The sequence below is a fragment of the Mus pahari genome, chromosome 12, assembly GCF_900095145.1.
Source record: "Mus pahari chromosome 12, PAHARI_EIJ_v1.1, whole genome shotgun sequence".
Classification (NCBI taxonomy): Eukaryota; Metazoa; Chordata; class Mammalia; order Rodentia; family Muridae; genus Mus; species Mus pahari.
This window is the reverse complement of record NC_034601.1, coordinates 11,383,077-11,393,276: the sequence shown is the minus strand read 5'-3', so window position 1 is coordinate 11,393,276 and position 10,200 is coordinate 11,383,077. Positions and strand designations below refer to the sequence as shown.

General features: G+C 41.7%; 1 pseudogene; it reads right to left on the bottom strand.

Annotated features, from left to right (window-relative positions):
• Positions 1-9,041: 9,041 nt before the first annotated feature.
• On the bottom strand, positions 9,042-9,441 carry LOC110330003 (annotated as a pseudogene).
• Between the last annotated feature and the right edge of the window lie 759 nt (positions 9,442-10,200).

Sequence of the window (10,200 nt, the reverse complement as noted above, 5' to 3'; positions counted from 1 at the left end):
ATAATCCCAATTTTAAAAATTCAATATCTGCCCCAAGATGTAGGCAGCTTCCATTGTACAGCTTTCTGACTCAGAGCAGCCATCTTGTCTCTTTCCACAGCAGGGGACCTCAGAGCCCTCTTTCTTTGTTTCAAAGTTCCCGCCCTTGAGTTCATGTGACTTGTCCCAATGCCACCTTTCTCTCACTTAGAAAATAAAACTCTCAAGCTAATAATTTTAAATTTCTAATGGATTCTTGCCTAACACGTTGATTCACTACATGTTGTAGGAAATAATTTAAAAAGTGAATCTACACTATTGCTGGCAAGGCACCGGCGGACTGGCTGGCCAGCCAGGCACTGATGGGGAATGGCTGGCTTGTTCTCATCTTGTTCTCTGACTCAGAGCTCCGAATTTCTCCACCCAGTTCACTAAGTTCCCACTGGCAGCCCCATGCTTCAAAACTCCCCTGGCCTTTTGTGGTGCACTTCTGATAAACGCACGCTTTGCCGTTGTACCTATCTCTCTGGAACTCAGTTGAGCCACTGCATGAAGGAAAACACTACACAAACTTAGTTCAGAATCAATGGTAACTCAATTACTGGGCACATCAACTAGACTCTTAATCTTATAGGCCATATTAAATCTAAATCCTCCTATGGTGAATCTGCCAGGATTCACATCTAAACTGGTAGACACTAGTAGCTACATTTTGTCCTCTCTGCTGTCCCCGTCCAAAAGCCAGAACTTGTTTGTATTCTTGCTTACAAGAATTTCTGTGCAACCAAATAAAAGCTGATCAACTTTATTTATGTCCTCATATACTGTCATTACCATTTTAGATTGAGTTGAGTTTTGTAGATTAATTAATTTTTTCTGTATAGTCTCCCTGTGGTGGGTAGCTTTAGTCCTTTAGCTATGCTTCACTGGGGAGTACTGTGGATTGGAACAAGTACATCCATTTCTCTGTTGGCAGATAGGCTAGGTGGTCTTGTGTTTGCAGGTCTCTAGGACTTTTCCTTGGTAAGTGAGTTGGGCTGGTGTCTTAGTGTTCTGTTGCTATGAAGAAACACCATGACCATGGCAACTCTTATAAAAGTAAGCATTTCAAGTCACCCTCAGCACTGTTTTCCATGCTCCTATTAGTCTGGTTCATTAAGCCCCACTTAGTGTATCACTGCTTTTCTAACCCAAAGTTTTAAAGTCCACATTCTGCCTACAAGCATCATGGTCAGGCCTGTCACAGCAATACCGCACTCCCTGGTACCAACTTTGGTCTTAGTGCCTTATTGCTGTGAAGACACACCATGATCACAGCAACTCATAAAGCGTCATGCTGGGTAGACTTCGGTGATACAACTGCCTTTGAGTCACTTCTGGTCCTGTAAGCAACCCCAAGAAAATTCATGGTCTGCCAAGTCAAACTTTGGTGGTATCTATACTCTAGGGTGATTAGATGTGCGTGCTGCATCTCCCCCAGGTAAAGTTCTGTTACACAACGTAATTGGTGCCTGAACAGGAACCCAACAAAACCAAAGATTCATTGGGGAGGAATGAGTGAATGTATGGTCTTGACTACAGGTAGCAAGAGATGCAACTGAGGCTGAGAAGCCCGGATAGGGAACATCTGTGGAGGAAGTTCCCATAGACTTGTCTTTTCCTGTATGGTGTGTGCTAGTGTGCCTTCAGACTGTGGCAGCACTTGCTATGGGTAGTGAGACAGGCAACTAAGTTTGAGCCATCAGGAGTAGGAGTGTCTGTTGGAGGAGTTGTATGGGGTGGCAAGCCTGCTGGATGAATGGAATCAAATATTGAGATGCCCTGAAAACAGTTAAACATTTAGAGGAAAATTTGTAGTCCTTAAGATTAGCACAAAAAGGTTGAGATTGTCTGGCAGAAGCAGAAGCAGTAGTTGCTGATGCTGTGTTTAGAAATGCATATGAGGCTGAGAAGGCTGCTAAGCAGGAGCTTGTTTATGTAAAGAAGCAATTGCAACAAGAAAGGGAGATGCGGCTAGCATCTCCATGTTAGCTTCTAACATGTTAGAAGTCACCCTCAGCACTGTCTTCCATGCTCCTATTAGTCTGGTTCATTAAGCCCCACTTAGTGTATCACTGCTTTTCATAGCTTCACCATGTTAGTGGCAAATAGATTAGATAAACAAGATGATGAAATGGAGGTGTTGGCTTGATGCTTCTTAAAGTGTGGGGGCCAGAGGGGAAAAGGAGTGCAAATTAGGCCTATGCTGAACTGGAATTCAAATACTTGAATCCTTGGAAATCCAGAGATTTAGAAGAACATAGAAATGCAATAGAAGGTACCTTGAATGTTTGACCCTTAATAGAAAAAGAGATGTCAGATGCTGACATTAACAATGGTCTAGTGCAAGAAATTATGACAATCAGGGAATGAATGTTCAGTGCCTGAGCTGGTGGAATTGGGAAAACTTAAGCAATGAAAGAAAGCCTGTCACAGCATGGCTTGTGAGGCTGTGGAACATGGGAGTAGATAGGATCAGTATTACTGCTGTAGAGGCAGGAAAAGCATATAATATAACTACTCATTCCTCTTTTAAGGCAAAGGCTGCAAAACCTGAGACAGGGAGAAATCAGTCCCTCATGGACTGTCTCCAGTCTACACCCCAAGAACCTTGAAGAGAATTTCTGGTCCCTGTTGTTCCCTTTCTATGAAACTGTGGAGGCACCATTCTTTTCTTTATGCAACCATGAGACTCATGATTATTGCTCTGTTTTCCTTAGAGTCAGAATTGATTGGCCCTGGGAGTTGAAAGTTATCTAGGGTTGTAGTTTTTCCAATAGGTATTGACCCATTAGAGCTATAGTCGGATAGTATAGGAATTTTTAAATGACTTCATGGTCTCCTAAATCATACCATTGAGGCAGTAAGAAGGGACAAAGAATTTATCAACCTGCAGCCTAAAATAGTAGTTTGTCTTTGAGAGTGGCCCATGGATTGAGCCACTACTGAATGTATTGCTTCAATATCTACCATTAATTCAATTGCGTGACCCCCATAGTCAAGGCTCCTGGTGTCCTAACAGAATGGACCTGGGCCTGTCCCTGTCTTCCTCATAGATTTCCATGATAACCAAACTAACAACATTATCTTCAAGGAGCTCCTATGACCTCTGTGTTAATATTGTTCTTGAATTGCATGGCCTCTTTCCTTTTCTGTCTAGGAACTGGATAAGAATTTTCTGATTGTTGGGGGCTCTTTTTACCAGTGATTCTATCTGTGAGAACATTTGTTCTGTCCCATTTTTACTTCTTGGTAATATTGTCCTTGGCACCTTCTCTGACCTCAGCCTCAACCAGTGGGCTATACCCCAGGAGTACCTTGACCATTCCACTAGGGTGATTGCAAGCAGATTTACCTTAATTTTCATTTTTTGGTTTGACTCTCTTTGGGTCCTTTGATTCCAGTTGACCAAAATCTTTGTTGCCACCTGTAAATTGTTGGCTGTGATTTATTTCCCTGAAGCTCTCTAACTTCTGTTGTTTTTGACAGATGTCTCCTTGGGCCTGATTGGCAGAAGCTAAATAAACCTATCAGTGATTTGGTTGTTTCCGAGTCAAAGCCTTTCACAGAACTAACTTTGGATCTCCTCAGGTTCCTGGAGAATCTACTTATCCTCATGCCCATTTCCCCCCCTCCCTTCTTCATACAGCTTAAAAGAATTCTTGAGCATCTGAAATTTCTGGGCATCTTTAGGTTCCAGCAAAAGTTATCTTTGAGGAACTGGTTTTGGGCATAAGTCTGTGCATTTATTGTCTTAACATGGGTATGTTTCTCTAGCCATCTTAAAAACTCTTGAGCAATTCTACAGCACATTCTACAGAGTCATTCATGAGAAGCTGACAGAAATCAGTCCAGGTGAGCTTGTGGCTCTTTATATTAGATTCCATTAAATTAATCATAGCCTAAGATTTCTCAGTGAAAGGGGAAATAGTTGTTTTTCCAGCTCACGATATCAGCAGTGGTAAAAACCTGATAACATATAAAACTATGTTATTCCCCTTGCATTTGGCCACCTTGGTCATAGCAGAGAAGCTCAAGTTTCCTTCAATGGTATCTGTAAGGCACTTCAGCACCTATATGTACAGAAACTGCCAACAGGGAGGGTTTTCTTGGCACTTTTCCTCCAAAGTATACATGGTCAAAACTGAAATCTCTGTCATGGCAATTTTCAGGGGTTTCTTTTGCAATAGCTTCAGGAATGTGGGCAGACTCTGGTGGGACTTTGACTGAAGCAGGTGCAAGTGATGGTAGAGAATATAGTGGTTCACAAGCTGAGACATATCTTCTCTTTCTCAAGATGAAATGAATGTCTCAAGTTTGAGCGGGCATCTCAAGTGAGGCATCAGCTAGGTATCATGATTTTAAAGTTCTATTCCAGGCAGCCTTTTTGGCAAAGGTAACCAAGAATGGACTGGGAAGCATCCAATGTAGGGGAATTGGTTAGGGTGGCCAGGACCTCTCATGATGACTGTAAACACTCTGCTAACTAGTTCTTTATATAGTGACTCCCTGAGGGGCTAGCCAATCTGAAGTGAAGGCCAGTCAATTTCACAAAATGTCTGGAGTTTTCTGGAAATTAACACCATCATCTCCTAAATAACCAATTTAAACATTTTATCATACACTCTAGAGTACCTCCTAGTTACTTGGCTTGTCACTCATTTCCTCCCTCTAATAGTAGACAATCGCACAAGAGAAGGGGGAAGGAAAAGGATGAGCAATGGCCTTGTTTGTTTTTTATTCTGGTCCTGTATATAAGTATATTTTAGGGACCTCTTAGCATCGGTGGGAAAAAATTCCAAAGTCATATCTCTTCAAAGGGAGTCACTATAAGCCATATGAGGATTTGTCATAGACCCATGGGTCAGAACTCTACATTTTTTTCTGCATACATGACAAGTCATTCAGAGCAAGCCCATAAGCCACATGCCTGCATGAACTTCTAGTTCATTTCTTGCCTTTAGGTTCCTGCCTACTTAGGTTTCTGCTGTGACTTTCTCTGATGCTAGACTGTGCTATGAAATTGCAAGCCAAATAAACCCTTTCCTTCACAAATTCTTGGTCATGGTGTCTAACCACAGTGATAAAAACCATCAAGTATAGAAGGATAAGGAGATATGGACTTAGAGGAAGTATGTCATTGGGAGTAGGCTTTGGGTTTCAAAAGACTTGCACCATTTAGAGTTATCTCTCTTTGCCTCTGGTTTTTGGTATTAGATGTGACCTCTTAGCTGGTCCACCTCCCTATCAACATGTCCATCCTCTGCCATAATAGACTCCAATCTTCTGGAAGCATAAGATGAAACTCTTTTATAAGTTGCCTTGGTCATGCTGTTTTAACACAGCAATAAAAAGTGACTAATATAGAAGTTGGTTCCAGTGAGTAGCATATTGCTGTAAGAGGCCTAATTGTGTGATTAGTCTTATTACAATGTAGACGATTTTAGAACTTGAACCAGGACTAAGACTAGGACTAGAAAATCAGTTGAACGTTGTCAGAAGGGTTTGATGAACTGTTCCAGTAGTAGCCTAGAAAACAGTGCAGAGGGCCAGGTGGGCTGTGAGAGGAGCAATAGCAGTTGGGCTAGAGATCCTTCATAGGATATTTTGGCAAAGAACGTTGTGGGTTAAGTGGTATCCCATGTCTGCTTGGGACATGGGCCGCTTGGCAAGGTGGGGCGTGGGAGGTTTTGACCACCTGTTCCCCATGCTGTTGCCTGGCGGGTATCAGGCGTTGTGAAGCTGTGGGATTCCAGGGTTGGGGAAGCACAGTCTGAGGTCCCCAGGGAACTGCTGGAGTTGGCTTGGGGGTCCCAACTGAGGTCGAGAACATCAGTTTCTCAGACTCTTGGACATCGCAGATGCTGCTGGATGTTGTGGAAGAGCTGAGAATGGAGTGGGGGGCCTGTGGGCTGGATCTAGCCAAGGGTTGAAGGGGAAAGGGGGAGGAGAGCTCTGGTTGGGTCTCTCAGGGAGGAGAGAGTCCTTGGCTTGCTTGACAGGCAGCTTGGCTTGGTGGTGACCATGGCTGGGAGACCAGAGAGTCCTCCTGCAGGAGATTAGATGCAGTTCCTTAGAGGAAGACCTGCTCCATTGTTTCCCACAGCAGAGAGTTGTGATGAGTCAAACTGTACCCCACTTTCTCAGGGCAGGCCTGAGGTTAAATACCTTTTGCAAGAAGGAGTGTCTGGGAAGGAGAGCTTAATTGGCTAAGCCTATCAGTGCTTTAGGTGCCTCATTAAAATAGAGATCTGTATTAAGGCTGCATGATCTGTGGTCATGTCCTCTACCTGTGGAGGGGCTTGGGCCATTGCCCTTATGTGACTGATGGCCACAAAATTATGGAGAGTTGAGGCCTCATGTCAGGAACCTAGTGTCTAGGAGCATGGCAAAATGCCTACTGTCCCTTGCAGGCTATGGTCACCTGCTGGGTCACCAGGGCTTTGAAGCTAGCTCAACCAGAAACCAGGCTGCCTTTAACGGTCCCACAGAATATGACTGCTTTCTGCTCTCATTCCAATAATTTGCCCAAGACTAAATTAAAAAAGTAATGAATTGAGTTTTTAGTGGAGACAGCTTAATATTGACTGTGTTGTACAGTTATCACTAATCACTCTTAGACAGTTTTACAATGAAACAGAGCTAGTGAGGGAAAAGAAAGACAAAATTTGAAGAGAAAAAGAACAGCAGGAAATTTAATATTGGAGCCAAGGCTTCTGCTGAAAGATATGGGAAGATTAGGGAGAGGACTGATCAAAAGTGGGATAAAGGGAGAGGTGCCCCAGAGCAAGACCCCGCTTCTCTGAGCTTCCAACCTAAACTTGAAAGTAAAAGCTGCCTTGGTCATTGTGCTTTACTGCAGCAATAGAAAATAATGAACAGACCAGGCTCCCCTGAGTCCCTAGGATTCTTGCCCTGCTGGTGCCAAGCATGGTCACCTTTCTTGGTATCTCAGGTTTGATACACTGACAAGGGAGGAGAAATTACCATCTCATAATCCTGGAAGAAGCTCCCCCAAAATGTGTGGAGATGTTCAGAGAGATGGGACACTGAAGTATTCTTTGAGGAACAGAGTTTCTTTGTACCAACATTAACAAAGTGAATTCACATATCAAAGAATGAGTCATAAACACAGCAAGCCTCATATGCCCTCTGTTACATCTCCTCTACACTTTAGTACCGATGTGTCCCTAGTGTGACAGTGTATTTTCTGATTAGGTGTTCTAAGATACATGGTGATCACATATGCCATATTGCCTTCTGTATGTTTTGAGAGGGCCCTTGCCACATAAGGAGATCCTTTCTTAGGGTATTGATCAAATTGAGCCTTGCTTTTTCAAATATGCCAGAAAATCTTGTTATTTTATTTTATTTCTAAGGATTTATTTATTTATTTATTTATTTATTTATTTATTTATTTATTTATTTATTATGTATATAGTGTTCTGCTTTGCACAAGAAGAGGGCACCAGATCTCATTACAGATAGTTGTGAGCCTCCATGTGGTTGCCAGGAACTGAACTCAGGACCATTGAAAGAGCAGCCAGTGCTCTCTTAACTACTGAGCCATCTCTCCAGCCTGATAGCAAATCTTTATGCATGGAAAAATTCATTAATGACAAAAGAATAATTAATAAGCAGACATAAATGGGTCCCAGGTGAGGAAAGTTCATTTAAAGTGTGTATATACATACATGTATGCATATATATTATTATACTTTGTATAGATGTATCGTTAGTAGTCTAACTCCTAGTACCTTTTCAGACATTATTGTTATTTTGTTCTCCTCTTTCCTTTTTGATATTTACTTCTTCTCCCTTCTTGAAAGGCCCCCTTTCTCATTTCCCTAATTAAATCGTGTATACTGTGCTATTCCCCACTGTATGGCTTCCCAACTTCCCTCTTCTGACAAGGCACCAGTTTTATTCCCTTGGTTTCTGTAGTTAATCCCAATCTATGTACTCACTATTTGAAGCTAGGAGCCTCTGATGAGAGACAACATGAGACATTTGTCTTACTGGCTTCGAGTGACCACACTTGACCTGATCTTTTCTAGTTCTATTCATTTACCTACAAAGTTAAGGATTTTGTTTTTCTTTATAGCTGAATAATATTCCATTTTTTTCTCCAAGCCTAACTGTAACCAGCTTTATTAAATATATTTTTTTTATAAACAATCATGGTATTTCAGGCAGGACATGGGCAGTCAATAATATACAAGAACTTCCAAGTTTCCTTCTTGTATAGACTACCAAAATCAGAAAGTCACTATAAAACCAATGAAATCATTCAGTGCTTTGAAAAGGGGGAAGTAGCTTAGAGTGAGGGTTGACATCTCACAGCAAGGATGTTGTTTAACAACTTTTCACAAGCTGACCTCGACTTTCAGGAAATGAACATGGCAGAATTATCAATCTGAAGATCTACAATCTTTTATAAAAGGAACCAATGCTCTTCTTCTTCTTCTTTTTTTTTTTTTTTTTTTTTTTTTTTTTTCTCTGTATAGCTCTGGCTGTCCTGGAACTCACTCTGTAGACCAGGCCTCGAACTCAGAAATCTGCCTGCCTCTGCCTCCCGAGTGCTGGGATTAAAACCAATGCTCTTCTGAGAATACTCGATAAAGTCACTGCAAAGTCCACATCGCCCAATAGACTGGAAAACCAATTTTGGGGGCCAGGTTCCAACAGGTCTCTGGTTTTAAGGGAATTAAGTCTATATTGATGGTACAGGGGAAGAGGATATAAAAGTGAACTTAGAGTTTTTCCAGACCACAAGACATTTTTGTGCCTTGGTAGCCACCTGTGTCAAGACCAGGTGTCTCTCCTGGAAACCAACAGGAACCTTTCAGAATTATCAAGGAAAGATGTATTCTTTCCATTGTAGCCACACCAGCTTGGGAGATATTTTTAGTGACACATGATCCTTTCCCCCTACCCCCAACAATGAAGTGTTCTGTATGCTAACAATATAGCTTAAAAAATGTAAAACAAAATTTTTCATTTTTATAAAACCTGATAAAATACTATTTCAAACTGTACAGTCACCAGAAGTACACAGTTATCAAAAATGCACACACATCACTTGGCATCTCCAGCACCTTCAGCTTTCTGTGCCTGATCTGTTTTGGCATCTCCATTTTCTGCAGGATTATTCGCATCCTTACCGGTGTCAGCTTTCCCCTTCTTCCCCTTGGGTACCTTCTCTCCCTTCTTTGAAGGGACCTTTTTAGGCTTGGGCTCTGGCTTTGGAGGAGCAGGTTTAGCAGACAACCTTGCAGATCTTCTCAGTGGCTCATCCTTCACCTTGGCTTTGTCTCCTTTAGCATCCCCTTCAGCCTTTTTTTGGGTATGGCGATGGCAGGGGATGTGGGTGCTGAACAGGGGTGTAAAGCGGTACTTGGGTTTGATCCTTCTGGGGGTCATCCTCACTGTTGTTTCACAATGCTTCAGCGTACCACTTTTTAATGATTGATTCATCAGTTGAAGTATATTTATGTTGTTTCTCCTTCCTAGCTATTGTGAACAGAGCAGCAGGAACATGACTGAATAAGTGTTTGGGGAGTAGGTTGTTGAGTCATTTGGGCATGTGCCAGGGAGCTTTATAGCTGGGTCATATGGCAGATTTATTTTTAGCTTTCTGAGAATTCTCCACATTGATTTCCATTGTGGCCACACTAGTTTGCAATTCTATCAACAGTTAATACAAGGTTCCCTTTTCAACTTGTCCCATTCAGCATTTGTTGTCTGTTGTTTTGTTGATCTTTGCTATTCTGACTGAGGTCAGATGAAACCTTAATGTTGTTTTGATTTTCATTTCCCTAAGCACTAGGGATGATCAACATCTTTTGACATATTTGTTATCCATTTTCCCCTTCTTTTGAGAAATCTGTTCTGGTCCCAGGCCCAGTTTTCAATGGGTCATTCATTTATTTATTATTTATTTATTTATCTTTGTTTATTTGGTGTATTAATCTTCTGTCAGATGTATAGTTGGAAAGGATTCTCTATGGTTATGTGTGCTTCCTCTTTATCCAGTTGATTGCTTCTTTAGTTGCACTGAAGATTTTTATTATTATGAATTTTCATTTGTGAATTTTTGGCCTGAATTCTTGGGCAACATGTGTCCTATTCAGGAAGTCCTTTCTTATACTTTTGTCATGTAGGGTACTGCCTGTGTCTTCT